The sequence below is a fragment of the Chiloscyllium plagiosum genome, chromosome 29, assembly GCF_004010195.1.
Source record: "Chiloscyllium plagiosum isolate BGI_BamShark_2017 chromosome 29, ASM401019v2, whole genome shotgun sequence".
Taxonomy (NCBI): Eukaryota; Metazoa; Chordata; class Chondrichthyes; order Orectolobiformes; family Hemiscylliidae; genus Chiloscyllium; species Chiloscyllium plagiosum.
In genome coordinates, this window is record NC_057738.1 from 34,173,147 (window position 1) to 34,195,312 (window position 22,166).

Genomic DNA, 22,166 nt, shown 5'->3' on the forward strand with positions numbered 1-22,166 from the left:
GATTTGGGTAATGCACATGTTAGAAAATAGGGGTATGTGAGATTGCTATCACATTTTCTGCCCAGCTTAGACCATTACACTACTTTATACATTGGATCCAGGTGTGTGGCACCACACTTTTTTCTGTTGACCTCCTGTATCTTCTGCAACCATACTTTTTGATTTTGACAACAAGCCTCTTCCTTTAAGTTATTTCCTTCCAGGTTTTATAATCCTGTGAAGTAAATTGGGCTTTAACCTATGAAAGTCTATCTTCCATTGCAATACTTCCCTCTCTCCTATCAAACTCCAACTTGAATGTTTAGCATGCACCTTTAAACACTGGAATTCAAATTTTGTTGTCTCTATTTACACTAATTGTAAAGGGAAGTTGGAAATTAAATATTAATAGAGTGACAATAGTACAAAGGCACTGACAGTACGGATTAATATTTTTCTGGGTTTCCCACATGCTTTTGGCCCCCTCTGTTCTTAATATGTCTGCACATTAATATTCACCACTTTTTTTCAATAGATATTTTTATTGAAAATTTAACATGTTTTTACAAACTTACAAATAAAAAAACGCAAGTACAAACACTAATATGCAATTAAATCTTAAATAAATAATAGCCAAAATATGTCAAACAAAAAAAGAAATACAGAGAAAGAAAAAGAAAAAGACAAAACTCAACTAACTACTAATCTAACCTACAACTCCAGAATTAATTTGGTGAATTTAGACCTGTGCGGAAACAAAAGGGATTGCTGTATTTGAACTTGGTACATGAACTTTTTTGTCTCTTTGTATTTTCTCAAGAACTGTATGAAATCTTTTCAGCAGAAATACTCCCATTCCAGTGGAGAAAATGACAGCATGATTTCCTTGAATGACAAAATGCATATAGCACTGCATAGTCCATTCAGCCTAACATGTCTCTGTTGACTCAAAATAGGAGTAATTCATTTAGTGCCTCTTCCTGCCGTTTTCCTGTTGCCTTTCACATCTTTCCTCTTCAGTTGCCTCTTGAATGCCTCCATTGAACCTGCCTCCACCTTATTGTCAGCCAATGCATTCCAGAGCCTAACCACATACTGTATCGATAAATGTTTTCCTCATATTACCATTACTTCCTTTGGTACTTAGCTTAAATCTATTTTTTCTCTAATTCTTAATCCTTTCAGTAATGGGTACAATTTCTACCTATCTGCTCAGTCTGGGTCTGTTAGGATTTTGAATATCTTTGAGGAGAAGGCCTTTTGCCCGAAAGGTCGATTCTCTTGTTCCCTGGATGCTGCCTGACTTGCTGCGCTGTTCCAGCAACACATTTTCAGTTTTAAATATCTTTACCAAGCCTGCACCAAACCTTTTCTTCTTCAAGGAAATCAGTACCAAGCTCTTCAAACAATCTTGAACCCCCCCCCCCCCCCCCCTCCCTGGAACATTACTTGTGAATCTTTTCTGCTTCTGCTGTAATACCTTCACACCCTTTCTAAAGTGTGGCACCAGAACTAGACACAATACTCCAGTTAAGGATACAAGTTTACTATAACCTACTTACTATTGAATTCTCTGTCCCAATTAATAAAGCCTAGGATGCTGTCTGCATCTTGTGGGAGAATCGAGGACCAGAAAGTATAATCTCAGATTAATGGGTCACTCTTATAAGATAGGCGAGGAGGAATTTCTTCTCAGAATTTGTGGAATTCTTTACCACAGAGGGCTGTAGAAGGTGGATCATTAAGTATATTCAAGGCAGCGATAGTGAGATTTTTTAATTAAAAGGGAATGAAGGGTTATGAAGAAAAGACAGGAAATGGAGATAAGGATTGTCAGATTAACTGATCTTGAATGCCAGAACAGTCTTGAAGGGCTGAATGGCCTGCTGCTCATTTGTCTTATGATCTTACACCTGATTAACTGTTTTCTTAAACTGTCTAACCACCTTCATTGATTTATGCCCATGAGTACTCAAGTCCCTGTGTCCTACGCTCATTTTAGCACTGTACTGTCAATTTTACATTGTTTCTGTGTTTTTTTTACCGAAAAGAATCACTTCACACATGAATGCATTAATTTTCACCTCCCACTTGTCCACCCATTCTAGAAATGTCTATTAGTGTTTCCTACCATAATGATTGGAAATAAGCTTGGACACTTTAAAGATTCAGAGTTACAGAAAGTGCTTTGTTAATAAGATTCAAATGAATTCCCAGACTTAGACATTTAATTAAAAACCTCAACAGTTCTTTTCTGTCACTTAGATAATCTTGAAGTAACTATTGCATTTAAGCCTAACGATTGTGGTATCGGAACTTTTTTTCATTCACTCAAGGGTGTGGGCTTCACTGGGTAGACCAGTATTTGTTGCCCATCCCTAATTTCCCTGAAGAAAGTGGCAATGAGCTGCCTTCTTTAACTGCTGCAAGCCATTTGATGTAGGCAGACCCACAATGCCACTCAGGAAGAAGTTTGAGAATTTTGATCCAGCAACACTGAAGAAATAACTATATATATGTCCAAATCTCATTGGTAGGTGGTTTAGTAGGGTGCTTGCAGGTGGTGGTGTTCCCATATATTTGCTGCCTGTATCCTTCTAGCTTGGTGATCATGAGTTTGAAAGGTGCTATCTAAGGAGACGAATTTCTGCTGTGGAGTTTGTAGATGGTTCACTCTGCTGCTACTGAGCATCTGTACTGGACAGAGTGAATGTTTGTGGATGTAGACCTCTTGTCCAACGCTCCAGAAGTGCCTAAGTCCTTAAGTCTTTTATTTTCTATCATACTGATTGACAATAAGATCGGACACTATAAGAATTAAGTGAATAAAAAGTCATGTGTCCGAACGTGCTGTGGAGTGAAAGTTGTTTAATCTTTGTGACAGTCATGAAGTTTTTGATTGTCAACATAATAGTTTTGTAAAGTTGTAGCATTACCAGGACGAGGTGATGTTTTGCTAGTTTTTGTAATGAACTATGGCCTGACATCTTTAATTAAAGGTGAGCTACTGTGAAACATTTTGGTACGTCATAGAGTGTTAACAGTGTGACTTTGTCATGATGATTGTCAGGTATCAGCATGTCCCAAAATGCTTTAAAGCCAATTATGTTTTTTTTAGTGTTTTCAATTTCATTGTTGTATGCAAATAGTAATGAGATATTTGCCAGTAATCAATTGAGTTTGATTGAGAAAAATGATTAGAACACCTGTGATAAATCACCTGCTCTTAAGATTGAATCTTGAGATTGAATCCATTCACCTGAGGGGGAATTTGGAGTCTCAGTTTGACATCATGCATGGAGATGCTTTTGAGATAGTTTCTGAAAAAAGCAGGTTCTGAAATTGAGATTACATTATTAATCAAGATTACATTAAACTTAATATTTTGTTACATGACAGAATGAATCAATTATGTCAAAGTAAAGGAAGTGCTAGGAAACAGTGACTACATTGATTGAATTTTACTTCTAGTTTGAAAGGGAGAATGTTAGGTCTAAGACTAGCATTCTAAACCTAAACAAAGGCAACAACATGACAACAAAAGCTGAACTAGCTGAAACAACCTGATATATTCAGCTAAGGAACAGATGAAAAGAGATGCAGTAGCAGACATTTAAGAACAGTTTAAAAGTAAGTACTGTCAGGAAATATTCTGAAGGGAGAAGTGAATGAATAAAGGTAGGGAATGCATTAAACTTAAGTAAAAATCATATAACTGTGTGAAGATAGGTTGCAAGTTAGATGATTGGTCAGAGAATGATTAATAGGTAGAGATTGATTAATAGGTTAATCAGGAAGAAGAAATTACAGTATGAGAGAAAGCTAACTAGGAATATAAATATAGATAGCAAAACTTTTTATGGGTATCTAAAAAGGAAAAGGGTAAGTAAAGTGAGTGTTGGATATCTAGACAGTGAAAATGGGAAGATAATATTAGACAATAAGAAATTGGCAGATGAAATGAATATTTTGTTTCTGTCTTCACTATAGAGGTAACAAAAACATTCTGTAATCAGGAGGTGGAAAGGAAAGAAGGACTTTTAGTTGTCTAAAATTCCCTCGATTCAGAAAAGGTTCTATCAAGGTAAGTAACAAATATAACCCCTTTGTTTAAGAAGGGAACCAGGCAGGAAATGAAAAACTATAGACCAGTTAATTTGCCATCTGTCATGGGGAACATTTTAGAATTGATCATTAAAGAGACTGTAGCTGTGCACTTTGAAATACTCAAGATAGTTGGGAAGAGTCAGTGTGGCCTCATAGGCAAATAATGTTTAACTAATTTGTTGGAATTCTTTGATGGAGTCAACATGTGCTTTGAATAAAGGGAAGCCTGCAGAAATACTGTATTTGGATGTCCAGAAGACATTTGATGTTGTTTTGTTGTGATTGGAACCGTGTTTCAGAAGATCTAGTTTGCACTCTGTCCAGAATGACTTCCATATTGGCTATGACCAAACCACAGCCCATAGGCACCAGCCACACATACCTTTCATCCATTAATACTGGCATGTGGCATCTGGCAGTCTTCTCAGTCTAGCGACTGTGGATCACATTGACTATGAGATTCTTGGTTCGGGTTGTTAACCTGAACCAATCAGGGAGCCCTGACTGACATATATAAACAAGAGTTTCGTCTTTCACGGTGTCTCACACCTGCACACACACAACATGGGTGCTAGGAAAAAATAAGCACTAAGGCAGTTAGGCGGTAGTGTGGGGGTTTGAAAAAAAAATAAACGAGAGTTTTGTCTTTCACTGTGTCTCACACCTGTACACACTTAACATGGGTGCTGGGGAAAAAATAAGCACTGCCGTCGTAGGGGAAGGAACAAAAAAAGGGGAAAAAAAATCAGAGTGTCAGACATCCTGTTCAAAAAAATAAAATAAACAAGAGTTTCAGAAGATTTAGTTTGCACTCTGTCCAGAATGACTTCCATATTGCCTATGACCAAACCACAGCCCATACACTCCAGCCACTCATACCTTTCATCCATTAATACTGGCTTGTGGCATCTGGCAATCTTCTCATTCTAGCGACTGACTTTGAGTTGGCTGGTTAAAGCCCATATACAGTGCACATGTAAATAAAGGGTGACTTGATGCAGGATACCAGCCTTTGTGCAGTTATTACACATATCAAGGGTTATTGTGGAATATGATAACCAGAGGAAAGAGTGGAATAATAATGTCACTGGAATAGTAATTCAGATGCCAGACTAATGCTCTGGGGACCCAGGGCAAATCTCAGCGTGACAATCAATAGAATTTTAATTAGTTATCAAATCTGGAAAGTGAAGCCAATCTCAGTAATAGTGCCATAAAAATGTCATTGATGATAATAAAACTCTTTCTTGTTCTGTAATGTCCTTTAGGGAAGGAAATCTACCATCCTTAACTGGCCTGGCTTGCATGTGACTCCAGATCACTGTCATGTGTTTGAATCATAGTGATCTTCTGCAGTGTCATAGGAAGCCAGTCAGTTCAAGGAAATTAGGATCAGTGACAAGTTCTGGCCTTGTCCATGATGCTCACATCCCATGAATGAATAAAGAAATAAAACCACCTGCCTCTTGTTACATATTAACAATCCAGCCATCAGATTGGTTAGCATTTAGAGTGACACCATCGCTGCTGGTTCTGACTCCCCATCTAATAATGAAGCATAAATTGCTTGTTATATGGGAGTTAGAGCCTCTTGGTAACCTTCAGCTCCTAGGCATTCACCTCTTCATATATGCTTATATTGAGCCAACAACAGTTTTCTTCCTGTGTGACAATGGAAAGAGCTGTAAACATTATGGGTATTGAATAATTCTCAAGATACAGTTTGAATGCAATGCATTTGCAAATGTCAACAATTTTTGAAAGTAGAGTTTCTATAAATATCTTTTGAATGAGTTTAGTTTAAACTGTTCTTCCTACAATTGCCAGCTTTGGGCACAATATGCTTAATTTTTTTGTTTCAATACTAAGCACCAAAAAAAAATACCATCTACTACTTGGTACAAGGTGAAGTCAGAAGGAAATAATGCAATCGATGCTGTATGTTTTGTAGCTTTATGTACTTAAATTCAGTAGAACATGTTTTCTCGAGCACCTGTTTTCTCTAGCAAAAATGCAGCAATGTTCAGACAACATTTTGGTTTATGCTATATGCCAAATTAATAATTTTACAAATTCAGCCTTTGGTTCAGTCCTAAAGAAAGGAAATAATTATATTTATATGATCTTCTTCATGCATTTTACAAGGTGATTAAAGTAGGTTTTCATCAGCCAAAGATTTTTCCCCAAGGCAAAGTTGTGTCCCACCAGTCCATGTACCAGGCTTTGTCTGACACTTGGGGTGACAGGAGAATTCAGCTGACTGAGACTGCAGTATGGTGTGGCAGATGAGTACCAAGGTTGCCATGGAAATAACAAATATCGCCTAAACTCAAAAGGACAGTTGTTAAACTGGAGGAGTTTAAACACCAGAGATATAGTGAGGAATTAAACTAGTGGAAATCCCAGATGGAGTGCTAACCTGTTTATAGGATCTTAGGAAGGAGTTACACGTTTAACTTGCTAATGTAATGTTTTACTGATGCCTATTTTTTGCAGTAAAGCGCAGGAAAGCCTACTGTGCTGCGTATTATTTATTCAAGAGTCAGCCGTAGACCATTGGGAATAATGGTGCTAAGGGATTTGTCTGTAGCATATGCGCTGGTGTTAATGATGAAAAAATTACCACAACAATTAGACATGGATTGCTAAAGGGAGGGTCGGAACACTCTGGCAATGTGATTAAATCCATGTATCTGACAATTAACTCTCCTCTAGCTTTATTTAGTTGAGACAGTAGTGAAAAGGGGACGGGGGAGAATAACACAGGAAAGGCTGGGGTGCAGCTGGTGCTTTCAATTTTAATCTAACATGAAATTAATCACACTGAAATCAATCTATTCCTTATTATCAGATTTTTGTTCCAGATTTATTTACATTTTTTTATACTGTGTAAGCAGTAGCTGCTGCCATAACTAATAAGATGCTTTTATGGGTTGTAGTGTATATTAAGGGCATGTCTCTGATAATCCTGTTTCTGGTGGTCTGGGGACATTATTAGTTTGGAATAAATCAAGTACCTGTGGAGCAAATGCTGCAGTCCATTCTCTGGTGTTTTGTAGAAAGTCCAGCCAAAATAAACATTTGCTTGTGAAATATGCCGTGTCACTTAAACAAGCTTCTCTTTCAACAAACTCTACATTTTGTAGATTATTACTAGATTAAGTTTTTTTTATCAACTCATCAAAAGGAGATCTTTCCACTTGTACAGCACTGATTCAGGCATAAAGAACATTAGAAAATCAAGCAGGTTTATTTATGCTCTAATCCACCTGAGGAAGCCCAAACATAAAGGCCAAATATTATAGTGCATATGGGTGCTGACCAAGGAGCATCATATAGTTTAATTTCTACTTATGATAATGTGCTGTTAAACAGACGAGTGGGAAAAAAAATTCAATCTAATGGTTACTGCCAATATAAAACTCTCTGAAAAGGATCTAATTTTAACAGATCTAATATTTTCCACCAGAATCGTGGCCGGATTTTAATATAAATTAGTTTTCAGAGGTACTATTGCACCTCTTAAATATAGTGGCAGGGCAATGAATGGATCCCAGTATTAGTTAGATTTGTCTTTATCCATTTAAGGACATATGCATTGCAAGGTTCTGGAAATGTGAGCTGAAAATGGCACTGTGCAGGCTACAGGACATCCAGGACCTGAGAGCACAGACATGTAACTATGTATTGTTTTAATGAATCAGTTTGAAGAATAGGAAAATTAGCAGTGCAGTAGCTGAGAAACAAATGTAAATTAGGATGGGTAAATTAAATGTCAAATCAGGTATAGAATGAGAAATAGAAAGAGAGAAAGAGTTCATTAGGATAGTGGTGGAAAAAGTAACAAAAATACAAAAAAAGTTTTAATTATATGTGGCAGAAATTAAAACCCGAAAGAATGTGACTCAACACTTGTAGTAGTTAATTTCAATATCAGACAGATTGAGTGGCATTTATTAACACTTACCGCATCATTAAAAACTTCAGACATTGAAATGACAGTTGAAATCTTGTAAGGAGTTCCGTTTGTAACCACACTTACAAGCAGTCTAACATCCTTCAATGCATTTGAATGGGGTGTCATGCAGCCAAACACTGTTCTTGCAAAGCTAAGAGTGGAACACATCCTAGGCATCAACTCTTCAACTACACTTGCCTGAAGTTACTGTGTCATTTTCACATAACAGCGAATGCTATTAACATTAATTTGACAGCACTTTTTGGTCCATTGAATAAAAGAATTTAAAAAACTGAATATAAACCAAAAGACTGGGAATGAGCAGATGAATAATTATCTTAAGAAAAAAGACATGTTACCATTGTGAATGTGACTTCATCAAACTGACCTTAAAAGATTTTGCTTGAATCTTCCAATTATATTTTAGGATCTTATTTGTATACAATGGTTTTAGAGCACTTTTGATTTTACTTGAATTGTTCTGTTCTATAATTGCAGCACCGTAAATCATATTTCAGGCCTTCAGTGGTTTATTCTCTGATAACACCTGAAATTCCTAGGCATAATGTTGTCATTTCCTGGCAAATGTAGAACGTCTGATTTCTAAGTGTCTGGTGATAAGATTATAATTGAAAATGATATTCTGCACAGTTCCTCATAAAGCAGCAGAAGATTCCCAGAAAGACAAGAGAAGTAGTAAGACTGAATTGCATTTGTTTAGCTACTTTCAGATCTCACAACATTACAAAACCTTTTGCAGCCAATTAAGTACTCGTGAGGTAAGGTAGGAAATGTGGCGGGCAAATTGGGTGCAGTTGACTCCCACAAACAGCAATGAAATGTTGACCAGACCTTTCTTTCAGTGACGTTGATAGAGGGATAAACATTGGCAAAGACACAGGGCATGTCTCCCCTGCCCCTCTTAAAATGGGATCTTTTATGTGCACCTAAATTTATAGCACCTGACACAGTACAGCACACTCTCACGCTGGACTGGAGTGTCAGTCTAGAATTTTGTAAATGAATGTCAGGAGTGGAACAAAGCCTTCTAACTCAGGGGAAGCATGCCAACCACTAGGACCCACCTATCAGAAACTAAGTCCCAACTCTACATCTGTGATTACTGTAGTCTTTCAATGAATATTAAATTTCATTTGTGATTGGCAACATGTGCTGTCTCTCTCTGCCATTGGCACAAATGAACAGAATACAGATGAATCTGAAAGATTGCAACCTAAACTTTGTGACTTTATTGATCTCAGCCAAGAGATCTGCATGCAAGGAGCAAATATCCAGAATAACACGAGTGTTCAGGAGACCATGAAAGGATGTTACGTGCCCTCAAATTCTCAATATGTAAATTCAAATGCCCAGATGCTCTACATCATTAGTAATTGGCAAATGTCTTTAATGAAAACTCATTGAATAGATTCAAAGAGAAGAGGCATTAAACAGGTTCCAAATATACTCAGGTTAAAAATGTTTGCCATCAGTTTTGAGCCATCTTGTAAGAAAGTGATTTTTCCAGAAGCATTTCTGTCTTATAAGCTATGTCAGTCCATTATATGGATTTTCATTACATTTTCATCAACTAAGAAATCAAATCTCAAAACTGCAACTGCAATGTTTCCCCCTTCCATGACCTGCACTGCCCCTTCTGTGTTTTAATTTGGTAAAATATGGAGATGGTAAAGCGGTACAACCTACTAACAACGTACAGTGCTATTTTTTTGGTAGGAAGAAGGGAAATCATTATTAAAAGCAAACTTCTTGAATATTCAGGAGACTAATCAGCATCTGAAAGATATAGAAGATAAATATTTCAACTGTGATCTTTCACCAGGAAAAAGAAGCTAATATTTGAATAATTGATGTGGCCAAAATAATAAAAAAGCTTTTTGCAGAAAAATCTATTGCAGCTGGTATTTTACCATCTTTTACAAAGTGTGTAAGTCAGGTAATTTCAGCAAAATACACAATGATGTAATAGGCCTGCTTTCCATAAATCAGTATGAGCAAATTCCAGCATACAGCTATATGTTCATAATTATACAATTATAATTGTTTATAATTATATTATAGTTACAAGTTCTACAACACAACATTTAATCAATATTTACAAATTCCTACTTCTAGATAATTTTAAAAGTATATATTTTCTAGTGGTGGATCAGAATGAAAGTCAAAGCTTTAGTTCTCAAGATGCATATTTGTGTATAATAGTAACATTGCATTTCCATATCTGCTTTTAATAATTTAACATAGGTTAGACTGATCCCTCACTAATCTTTACTGAATCTCACCATCAGACTTCTTGTGTTCAGTGACTTCTCCTTATCAATGTATTCAAATGCATTGCTTTATGTTGCTATTGTAAGTAAGACATTTATATGTAAAAACAAATTGACCAAGATTATTTAGATATAGAATCCAAGATGTGGATTATTGTATAACATTTTGAGTGATGTTAAATGCCATTCCACCCAGTCAGGGACTAAATCTATTTTTTGTAATGGTCAGTGAACATGAGATGGATTTTTCTGATAGCACTGAGGCAATCAAGCCCTGTTCGTCCTTTGACAGATGCTATTTAGCAAATAGAGTGATAGTCTTGTCCTTTATCTATGGTGCTACAAATCAGCATGGAATTGATTCTGCTGAAGGTGAAGGGTAGTTGGATGGGGGAGTTAATGAGATGAGGGGTGCTAGTTTCCCTAGGCATCTAAAAGTAATCGGGGGAAATCCCAGTGAATGACATTTTTTTTTCTTTTCACTTTTCAGTTTCCAGTCTGCCTTCAAGGAAATAAATTCTAGTTTTAATTGTTAAATAAGCCTAGCAACATAATGGTGTAAAATATCAGTGATGGCTGATGCTCAGAATGTGGAACACATTCTTTACTTCAAGGTATTGAATATGAAAAAGCAGAGCTCCAATAATGTTTCTGTCAAAGGGTCATTGTTTTCTAATAATGAGGTTGCTGTGCCATGGTGAGGGCAACATTCATAGTTGCTGAGTAAGTCAAATTCCAATTTTACTATGTTCCATACTGTAATTTTCACTAATGTTTTAAGGATCAAATTCAGCAACTGAGGGTGGACATTTCATCCTCAGTACCATGTTTATGTTGACTTATGCCCACGCGCACCAAGATTTCTTCTTTTGAAAACAGTCTCTTTTCCAGCAACAGTCATTTCACCCAAACATCTTCATTCATTTTGAACAGTTACTATGGTGTATTTGCTGTAATTCAACAATGAAGCCAGAAATCTATTAGTGCCACAATGATTTTACAGGTGCAAGATATACACTTAGTACAAATGAGGAGCATGAGTAGGCATTTACATCCTGAAGCTATAGAGTTATAGAATCATCCAGTATGGAAACAGGCTCTTCGGCCGAACACCTGCTTTACATTTGAATATGATCAGGGCAGATCTGAGTATTCCACATTGCTACCTACACTGATAATCTTTCACCTCCTTGCTAATCAAAAGTCTTATCAACCTCTGCTGTAGAATATTTAAAAGACTCTGCTACCTCTACCTTTTGAGTAAGAAAGTGCAAGAGAAAGTGGTGGAGGCTGGTAAAATGACTTCTAAAAGGCATCTGGATGGGTACATGAATAGGAAGGATTTAGCGGAATGTGGGCTAAATGCTGGCAAATAGGACTAGATTAATTTCGGATATCTGGTCAGCATGAACAAGTTGGACTGAAGGATCTGTTTCCATGCTGTACATCTCTATGACTCACAACACTGAAATTTTAAAAAATCTTCTCACTGCCTTAAAAAGACAATATTTTTATTTTATTCTGAAACAAAGATACCTAGTTCTAGATTCTCTCACACTCTTTCCTTATTCACTTTGTCAAGACCCCTTTAGATCTTGAATGTTTCAATCAAGCTCCTGTTTATTTTTCTTTAAATTCCCATTGGTACAAGCCTAGACAACCCATCCATTCCAGGTATTAGTTGAGAAAATCTCTTACATGTTTCCAATGCATTTACACCATTCTTTAAATCAGGAGAAAAATACTGTATATGGTCTTATCAATGTCCTGTGTTACTGAAGCATGTTCTCCCTGCTTTGTATTAAATTCTCGTCACAATAAATAATAACTTTCTGTTAGTTTTCCTAATTATAGGATGTAACATGCATACTAGCATGTTGTCCTTCATGCACTGGGTCACCCAGATCCATTTAGGATCCCAGATCCAAGAGCTTTGCAACCCATCACCATTTAGATAGAAGATTTACTATTATTTTTCCTGCCAATGTGAACAATTTTATGTTTTCCACTTTATGGTCAATTTGCTCACTCAATTAGCCTACCTGTATCCCCCAAAATCTTCGTTTTGTACTCTTCACAACTTACTTTCCTACCTATCCTGTGACATCAGCAAATTTAGCAACTATACATTTGGTCCCTTCATCCCAAATGATTCATAAAAATTGTGAAGTCATATAGTCATACAGAAGTACTGCATGGAAATAGATCATTCAATCGAACCAACCCATACCAACCAGATACCCTAAATTAATCTAGTCCCATTAGCCAGCATTTAGCTCATATCCCTCGAAACCCTTCCTATTCACATACCCATCGAAATACCTTTTAAATGTTGTAATTATATCAGCCTCCACCACTTCCACTGGTGTCTCATTCCTTACACGCACCACCCTTTGCATGAAAAAGTTGCCCCTTAGGTGCCTTTTAAATCCCCTCTCACCCTAAACCTATACCCTCTAGTTTTTGACTCGCCCACCCCAAGGAAAATACCTTGTCTATTTATCCTATCCATGCCCCCCATGATTTCATAAACCTCTGTAAGGTTGCCTCTCAGCGTCAGACACTCCAGGAAAACAAGCCCCAGCCTATTCAGCCTCTCCCTATAGATCAAACCCTCCAACCCTGGCAACATCCTTGTAAATCTTTTCTGAACCCTTTCAAAAGTTTCACAACATCCTTCCTGTAGGAGGGAGACCAGAAGTGCACACCATATTCCAAAAGTGGCCTAACCAATGTCCTGTACAGCTGTAATATGACCTCCCAACTCCTGAACTTGATGCTCTGACCAGTGAAGGAAAACCTACCAACTCCTTCATCTCTACCTTATCTACCTGCGACTCCACTTTCAAGGAACTATGAACCTGCACTCCAAGGTTTGTTCAGCAACACTACTGTTGAGGCCTTAGCACTGATCCCTCTTGCACACCAATTTTTATATCCTGCGAACTGAAAAATAACTCAAAATTGCCTTGCTGTTCACTAGCCAATCTTCTATCCATGCCAATGTTTCTCGAATACCATGAGCTTTAATTTTCTACAGTAAAGTTTGATGTGGCACTTTATCAAATGCATTCTGGAAGTCTAAGTATGGTACATCCACCAGTTCTCCTTTACCTATAATGCATGTTACTTCCTCAAAAAATTCTTAAAAATTGGTTAAACATGACTTTAGCAAAACCATGTTAACTGCTTGGTTATCTTGAATTTTTCTAAGTGCCCTGCAATAATGTCATTAAATGTAGTTTCTAACATACAACCTGTGACAGATGTTAAGCCAACTCCTGTAATTATCTGTTTTCTGTCTCATAAAGCCATAGGGTTGTACAGCATAGAAGCAGACCCTTCAGTCCAACTAGTCCACACTGACCATAATCCCAAACTAAACTAGTCCCACCTTTCTGCATTTGGCCCATATTCATCCAAACATTTCTTATTCATGTGCTTATCCAAATGTCTTTTAAACATAGCTGCATTCACATCCATTTCACACATGAACCGCTCTCTCTGTAAAGAAAGTGCCCACATACCTTTTTAAAATTTTTCCCTTCTCACCTTAAAAATATGGCCCCAGCCTTGAAATCCCCCACCATAGGGATTCACCTTATCTATACCCTTTATGATTTCATAAACCTCAATAAAGTTACCCCTGAACCTCCTACACGTGAATGAAAAAGGTTCCAGCCTATCCAGCTTCTCCTTTTAACTCAAACACCCCATTCAGTAACATCATGGTAAATCTTTTCTGAACCCTTTCCAGCTTAATAATATCCTTCCTTTAACAGGGTGACCAGAACTGGACACAGTACTCCACAATAGGCCTCACCGACCAGTACAACCTCAACATGATGACCAAACACCTATTCTCAAAGGTCTGAGCAATGAAGGCACGCTTGCTAAATGCCTTCTTAACCACTCTATCTATATGTAAGCTGAAAATGTGTTGCTGGAAAAGCGCAGCAGGTCAGGCAGCATCCAAGGAACAGGAGAATCGACGTTTCGGGCATAAGTCCTTCTTCAGGAAGAAGGGCTTATGCCCGAAACGTCGATTCTCCTGTTCCTTGGATGCTGCCTGACCTGCTGCGCTTTTCCAGCAACACATTTTCAGCTCTGATCTCCAGCATCTGCAGTCCTCACTTTCTTCTATCTATATGTAATGCAACTTCAAAGGATTATGTACCTGAACCCCTAGGTCTCTCTGTTTTACAATACTGCCCAAGGACCTATTTGTAATTGTATAAGTCCTGCCCTTATTTGTTTTGTCACAATGCAATACCTCATATTTATCCATTGGTGGCAGCTTCATTTTTGCAGTTGTTACTATGACTATTGTTCAGACAGGTGTTAGGAAGTTGAAGGTGTGTACTGTACTTTTAAGAGAGAGTGAATGCTATTCCAAATTGAGAGATTACAAGCACCTGTGCATATGACTAGATGGCAGTCTCAGAGTGTACTGGAAAATTGAAAATGCGTAACATTTGGCTGTGAAGTTGGTCCCTGAGTTTTGGTTGCTGTTTTCACAACAATTTGAATTTAACCAATCAGGTTAAATTATGCCCCAGGGTACTAAAACCCAATCGAGTTGGAATTTATCATTTTGCCAACATTGAACTAATGAGATGATCCAATTTTGGGGGTGTCTATAAAATGCGGACCATGTGAAAATTGGTCAGAGAGCAACAGCCAAAGAGACAGAAACGTATGGTGAGCTAACACCTTGCTTTCCAAGAAATTAGGAAGCAGTGTCTATCAAAGGTACTTTTTGATATGAAACATACTCACAGTAAAAAGAAAGAAGATGACCCAGGGAGGTCCTCAGCTGGAAGAAGAAAGACACAGAAAAACACAGTAGCTGTGTGGTTTTGAAATTAAATTGATGTCATTTAATAAGTGTCTTATTGGAATAGTATATTGTTGTAGAGTTGGAGGCAGATAGTAAGCAGTTAAGAGAAAGGGGGATTTAGAATTGTTTAATGTTTACTTTTAGAGTCAGAAAATAATTTGATGTGGAATAAATTGTGGAATTTGGTAGTTCTGTCACTCGTATTTTACCAGATTAAGATGCAAGGCGAGCTTTTCTGATTGTTTGGTTTAATTAACAGAGGTTGACCTCCATGTCGTAACATAGGCAATGATGCAACTTTCTATAGGAGTGACACTCATTTGTCTTAGTACAGGTGGAATCTTGCCAGCCCCTGGACAGCATGGTCAGTTACAAGTCACTGGGGGAAATCTGGTGAGATTGAAAAAATAAGATTCTCAACATTGAGGAAAAAAAGTCAATTTTCCACCCAATGATTTAAAGCCAAGATGAGAACCATACTGGTGAGCAGTAAAAGGCCTATTTGCACAAATTTACATGTCACTATGACCTAATCTTGCCTTGTTAATGTGTAGTTTGCTATTCTGCTAAACAATGGAGAAGAAGCAGATGGTGACAGTTCCCAAATTGAAAGTCTAAGTGGGTATCTGGGAGCTCCAAGATGCTGCTTGCTCCTCTAGGCTTCCACCTTGGCCAGGACTCCCCTTTTACTCAGGATGTGCTCAATGCCTTGATTGGCATTGAATACCCACTAGCATCCTCTTGGTCCATCACTTATATTGTAGAGTATTGCACTTTGGAACTTTGGAGGATATCAATGCTGCCTTTTGTTTTCTGTGTAGATCTCCAATATCCATGGACAGCAGCAAATTCTGGAACCCAAAGTCAGTGCTGCAACCTGCTTTGGCATGCTGATTATGGTATGCAGAGCGTTGATGCTGCTGCATGTGTGCATAGCTACATGGCTTAGAATTGCTGCCAAGTTATTTTATGCACAGGGACAGGTATGCATCTCATGTATCAGAACAAGGTGCATCTCAGAGGTCTTCTGTTGCTTTCTTAGCACTCACTGATTTTGTATTAATTTGGATGCTCACAGCATGTCTATCTGGCCTTACCTTACCTTCTTGTTTATTGCTGTCTAATTCAGAACTTAAATACTCACAGTACTTCTGTTCTGCCTTCCTTTTTAGCACAGAGACAAAGCCTGACAGCTTGTCACATTTGCTAGTCCAGAGGGCAGATATGCTGTCATGGCACCACACTGCATCCATGTTATGCCTACAGTATATGCCAGCATCTTATGCAGCAAGCAACTTGAACATGCTTCACCAAAACAGTCATGTCTCAAAGCTGAGGACTACTCTTCCGTCTAAACAAGGGATACTGTCCTGCCTTGGCCACAGTCAGTCCAAGAGGTCTGTTCATAAATTCAAGAACAGGTTCTCAGGGGCGTTGCTGTGGTGGGCAATTTGGGAAACTCAAAGGTCGGAATTGGACAAATTAAAGTTTTAGACATTTTCTTACCGAGCAAATGCACTCCTTCTAACATGTTCTGGCATTAAGGACAGGAAACCTCTAGCTTCATTTTTGCAACTACAATTACTATGAGTATTGATCAGACAGTCAATGATGCAAATAGACAATTCATGTACATCTGTGAAATTCTGTTCCCAATAAAATGTCACCTGTGCCATCACTGTGCTCACTGTGCCTTTCTTTATTGTTTCCTTCCGTATACTTGTACTCTGAAGGACTATTCTCAGGTGGCAGTATTTGACTTGGTGCACTGCTGTGCTCTCAAATTAGTGCCAGGAGCTTGAATCCTTGAAGGTCCCAACAGCAGCAAGTACTTCCATTGATTGTGAATGCACAATAAGGAACCATGGCAAGACAGGTGCATGGTCCATACATAATGAGGTGAAATTTGGGTGAGTCAACTCACTACAGCTCATTGAAGTGAAAAGTTGTTAAACTCTCCAAAATTGGCTCCTAGGGTTGAACTTTACTGAAAATTGACTTTTGGAATATTTTTATATTCCTGGCTACTCAAGGCTTGATTTTTCTTGTACCTAATTTACTCCCTCCTTATCAATCTTTTAGTACTTCTTTGCTGTTTTTTATATTTTGTCTAGTCTTCTGACCTCTGACCCATCTTTGCCTCAGTGTATCTTTAACTATATTAGTTAACCGCCGGTGGTGAGTCCCAGTGCGAATTGTTTTTCTTGTTGGAATGTTTTCATGCTGTAGATTGTGAATTATCCCTTTTACTGTCTACCTTGGAACCTTTATCAACCAGCCCCTTTAACATAATTTGTCAGTTCATTTTAGCTAGCTTTGTTTTGTTGCCCTGATAATTTCCCTATTTAAAATAGTAGTCTTACATACTTGTTAATGGTTGGACCCTAAAGGTGTCTTGAGCTCATTCCGAAAAAGATAAATGTGAAAATGGGGCTCACACCTATTTGAGGCCTCCATTTAAAAAGTACACTCGTAATTTAACGTAGAGAACTTGACAGCTATACGAGTGGTCCTTCTGCATTTTGCTTTTACTTAATTTTAATGTAGATGCGAGGAGTCAGTGTTAAATTCATAGATGTCTGCAGGACCCCCATTCATTCTGTCCTCAGTTGCCTCTCCAGCACCTTCCCCCACTCCAGCATTAGTACCTTGGCTGAATATCAGATTTTAATTTTCCTGGGACTGACAGGTTGTTATTGGAATTATGACTGGTGTCTGAAGCTCACCAACAAAACAAATTAGACCAAGAGCCTGATTTTGATTGGTCCTACCATCGGCCTGATTAGGTCTGTGCACGTATACTGCATTGGAATTTTGCCCAATTTGACATGCTCCAGTTTCAAGGTCTGTTATTTTTCCTTCTCTTTTCTAAGCATCTTAAGGTCTTTTTGTTTGTTAGCAGTCTTTTGTTTTCACTAGTTGATTACATCCCTTACAAGCGCAAATATCTTATCTGCTTGCACTCTCCTTCATGTGTCTTTGATATCCTTCATTATACTTCAAAGATTTGCCAAATCAGCACAACCTCTGTATGCATTTTTAACCACAAACACATCTTCATACAAGTGATTTTACAAATCAGAATTTTGAACGTTCATCTATATGTTGACAGTGCTCTTGTTACAATTTCCACTGGAGCCATTACAACTACAACACACATCTTTCTTTTGCAGGCACGTACACTTTAATTGGCACAAGTATTTAATTCTCTCCCAATGCAGTTAATTTTGGCAAAAACATTAGTTTTGTTACCTAGCACAATTGGTTCATCGTAAACAATATGCATCTAACAGTTTCTCCCTCTTCCCCTGTTTGATATTAAGGCTTAATCTGAAAATCCTCAGGTGTTGTTTTTCCTGAGGATCATTCACCTAGGTTAGTCAGGTTTACATAATTTGAGCCTATTTTCTAAGTTTGTTGTGTCCTAATTAGCCCATAAACAGTTGTTGCCGTTACTATGCAATTAATTTTGCACTGAGATGTGTGTTTTTGATCAGCCAAGTTCAAACCAGGAGCCTTTAAGCAAATAATAGTCACTGTATCCTGAAAGCACAGCACCCCAAATCTTCTACATTATTTTGTTTTATTTATACTGCTTACTAAATGATTATATTACATTATCTTAAGTCAGTTATCAGAATGGCCACATTACATTCTCACCTCTGTTATGATTTGGTTAAATGTGTTAAAAGGCTATATTTCTAAATACCTAATTCAAACTACTTCATCAGGATTAATCTTGATAAAATTTATGAACAGTTCTTCATATTGTGATACTTTCAATAAAGGTATAATAATATAGTTTTCACCATCCAATCTCAATGTTCTAACTCACACAGTGACTGAAAAGTATAAATGAGTAGTTTTAAATTAAAGGTTCAGTTAAAAGTTTCCATCAAGTCAATTATGTATTCAAATAATCTTGACAATATCCAAGCTAAACTACTGTTAGGCATACAAAGTCAATTTAAGATCTGTACTCAAAAAAAAGTTTGTTTAAAATTTGAACAGAAAATAAGCTGAAATTTGAAGTGAATGACTTCTTTCTCTCACATGTTATTGTGGACACGGAAACACGATCATTTCTGCTTTAAACTAAAGGCCTTGTCAAAGATAAATTTTAAGGAGCGGCTGAACCAACATTTGAGCTCTTTTCTGACCCAATAATGGTGTCAGTATCCCTTGAAATGGAACATTTTCCCCATACTATTCCTTCTGCCATGCATTCACTTCCCTACTTTCTTATCCACACTCAAATTTTCATTTGGCTAAGCTAAAAAAACCAAACGTAAAAGAAATATTATCTTGTCAGTTGGCAAGCTGGAGCATCAGGATGGCATGTACAGGATTGACAGGCAACTTGCAGTTCGTTGATAATGTGCGCAAAACAGCCTGACTGACATGGTACTTCATAGGCTGAACATTGTCATAGCTTCCCTTCAAGAGACCAGACTCGGAGCAAACCACTGACAAATAAACATTCCACTCCCACCTGACAGGGAGAGAGTTCAGACAAAATACCTATACAAGGTATAATCTTCACAAAAAAGAACATGCAGCTTTCAATGATAGAACCTCTGCTTCTGATAGAACCACAGCAATTGGTTCAGAAATTGTCCTCACCAGCTGTCTCTCAACTCAAATAGGGACAGTTAATCTCATGAGTATTAGTAGAATATCCTTTATTGTCATGTACACTACATTGTAGAAGTACAGTGAAAAGCTTTTATAATGTCTGATTTTAATGGTACCATCTTAGGTTCAAGTACCTACGTACAAATCATGGATACAAAAGAGGAATAAAAGGTAGTTGTATTACTTTACAGAGTTTAAAAAATAAGTTAGAAATAAGACATTATTAAGGATTGACATTACAGTCAGGTAAAAAATGTCAAATACAAGGTATAATCTACATTGCAGCAGCTCATCACACAACCTCCACACGTGGTCTGACCGTCTGTGCCGGACCCCAGTCCAATATTGTCCTTGCTCCATTCCAAGCCTCCAGACCACTCCATACCAGCATTCAGTTGCTCCAAGGTAAGTTCCAGGACTGCCTCCCCCACGCCAGTCTCCACCTGAGATTCGTTGCCTGTACACTGCTCCGGGACTTGGTTGGAGGGTTTGAGCTATTGGGAGAGGCTGAATAGACTCGAGCTATTTTCCCTGAAACGTTGAAGGCTGAAGGATGACCTTATTGAGGGTTATAAAATAGTAAGGGGCATGGATAGGGTAAATAGACAAGATCTCTTTCCCGGGGTGGGGAGTCCAAAACTAGAGGGCATAGGCTTAAGGTGAGAGGGGAAAGATTTAAAAGGGACTAAGGGGCAACTTTTTCATGCAGAGGGTGTTGTGTGTATGGCATGAGCTGCCAGAGGAAGTGGTGGAAACTGGTACAATTACAACATTTAAAAGGGATCTGGATGAATATATCAATAGGAAGGATTAGAGGGGTATGGACCAAATGCTGACAAATAGGATTAGATTACCAAGAATATCTGGTTGGTATGTTTGAGTTGGATCAAAGGGTCTGTTTCTGTGTTGTATATTTCCATGACGCTGACTCGCAGCCCGTGCACTGCTCCGGGACTTGCTGCTTGTGCTGTTCCAGGACTGGCTGCCTTTGCGCTACTCCGGGACTCCCTGCCCGCGCTGCTCCAGGTATCCCTGCCTATTGCTGTTCTGGGACTTGGTCCCCACACTGTTCTGGAGTCACTGTCCTGGGACCCGCTCCTCGTGTGTTGCTCTGGGACTCGTTGCCTGCACTGTTCCAGGACTCACTCTTTCTGCGCTGTTCCAGGACTTGCTACACGCGTACTGCTGACAGACATGCTGCCTGCGCTGTTCAGGGACTCACTGCCAGTGCACTGCTCTGGGAGTCGCTGCTCATGCTGTTCTGGGACTCGCTCTTCGTATGCTGCTCCAGGACTTGCTGCCAGCACTTTTCCCGGACTCATTGCCTGCGCACTGCTCTGGGACTCGCTGCCTATGCTGTTCTGGGTCTCACTCCCGTGCACTTCTCTGGGACATTCTGCCCATGCTGTTCCAGGGCTCACTGCCTACTCTCTGTTCCAGGACTTGATGCCAGCACTGCCATGGGGCCCATGCCTGTGCTGCTCTGGGGCTCACTGTTCTGGGACTTGCTCCTCATTTGCTGCTCCGGAACTCACTGCCCACACTGCTGTGGGACTCGCTGTTCCAGGACCTGCTCCCTGTGTACTGCTTCATGACTCGCTGCCCATGCTCTACTTCAGGACTTGAATCCTGTGCCTGCTGCTGCTTCAGGATTCACCTCCAGGGCTAAGGGGAAAGAGAAAGAGAGAGAAAAAAGAAAAAGGTAGAAAAAGAACAGGGGAGCAGAGGAGCTCTGGCAGGAGCATCATACTCTGCCCCCATCTTGTCAGAGTCTGTATTGTGCTCCACACCAGTATTGAAAGACTTGGTTCTATGAGGAGCTTGACTCTGCTATCAACAGGTACCCTAAGTCCAAGTGTCTTTACCTACTGGGGGATTTTTAATACAAGAGTGACTTTGACCATGAGATCTTACCTTCTTGCCTTGGACATCCTGGCCTAGGAATGGACAAGGACAAAGCTTTGCCTTATCGACGTTTTGTGTAACTAACATCTTTCAGAAGAAATCATGTCTCAATGTGTCCTGAAGAACATACCTTTGGCACCAACGGGATCTGATCATCACTGATGTAACTCTCTGTATTCTTAACACACGCAGATACCACAGTGTTGACTGTGATGCATATCTTTTCCTGATGTGCAATAGGGTGAGGACAGAAATGGAGTTTATTCATTAAAAGAGAAAATGCTATTCTTGTACCAGCATCATCCATACTGCCAATCCACATAAAACTTTACTGTTACTTAGTTCAATTAAATAAACACTGTCTAGCATTCGGTCATGGAGTTCTGAAGCAAACTGAGGCACCATTTACAGTACTGGACTCTCAGTTTACGGGGAGCAACAACAGAAAGGA

At 38.6% G+C, this 22,166-nt stretch overlaps 1 protein-coding gene across 7 annotated transcripts in view; it reads left to right on the forward strand.

Annotated features, from left to right (window-relative positions):
- The window catches only part of fars2 (phenylalanyl-tRNA synthetase 2, mitochondrial), a 496,334-nt gene that overhangs the window by 203,277 nt on the left and 270,891 nt on the right, over positions 1–22,166 (forward strand). The window lies entirely within an intron of this gene.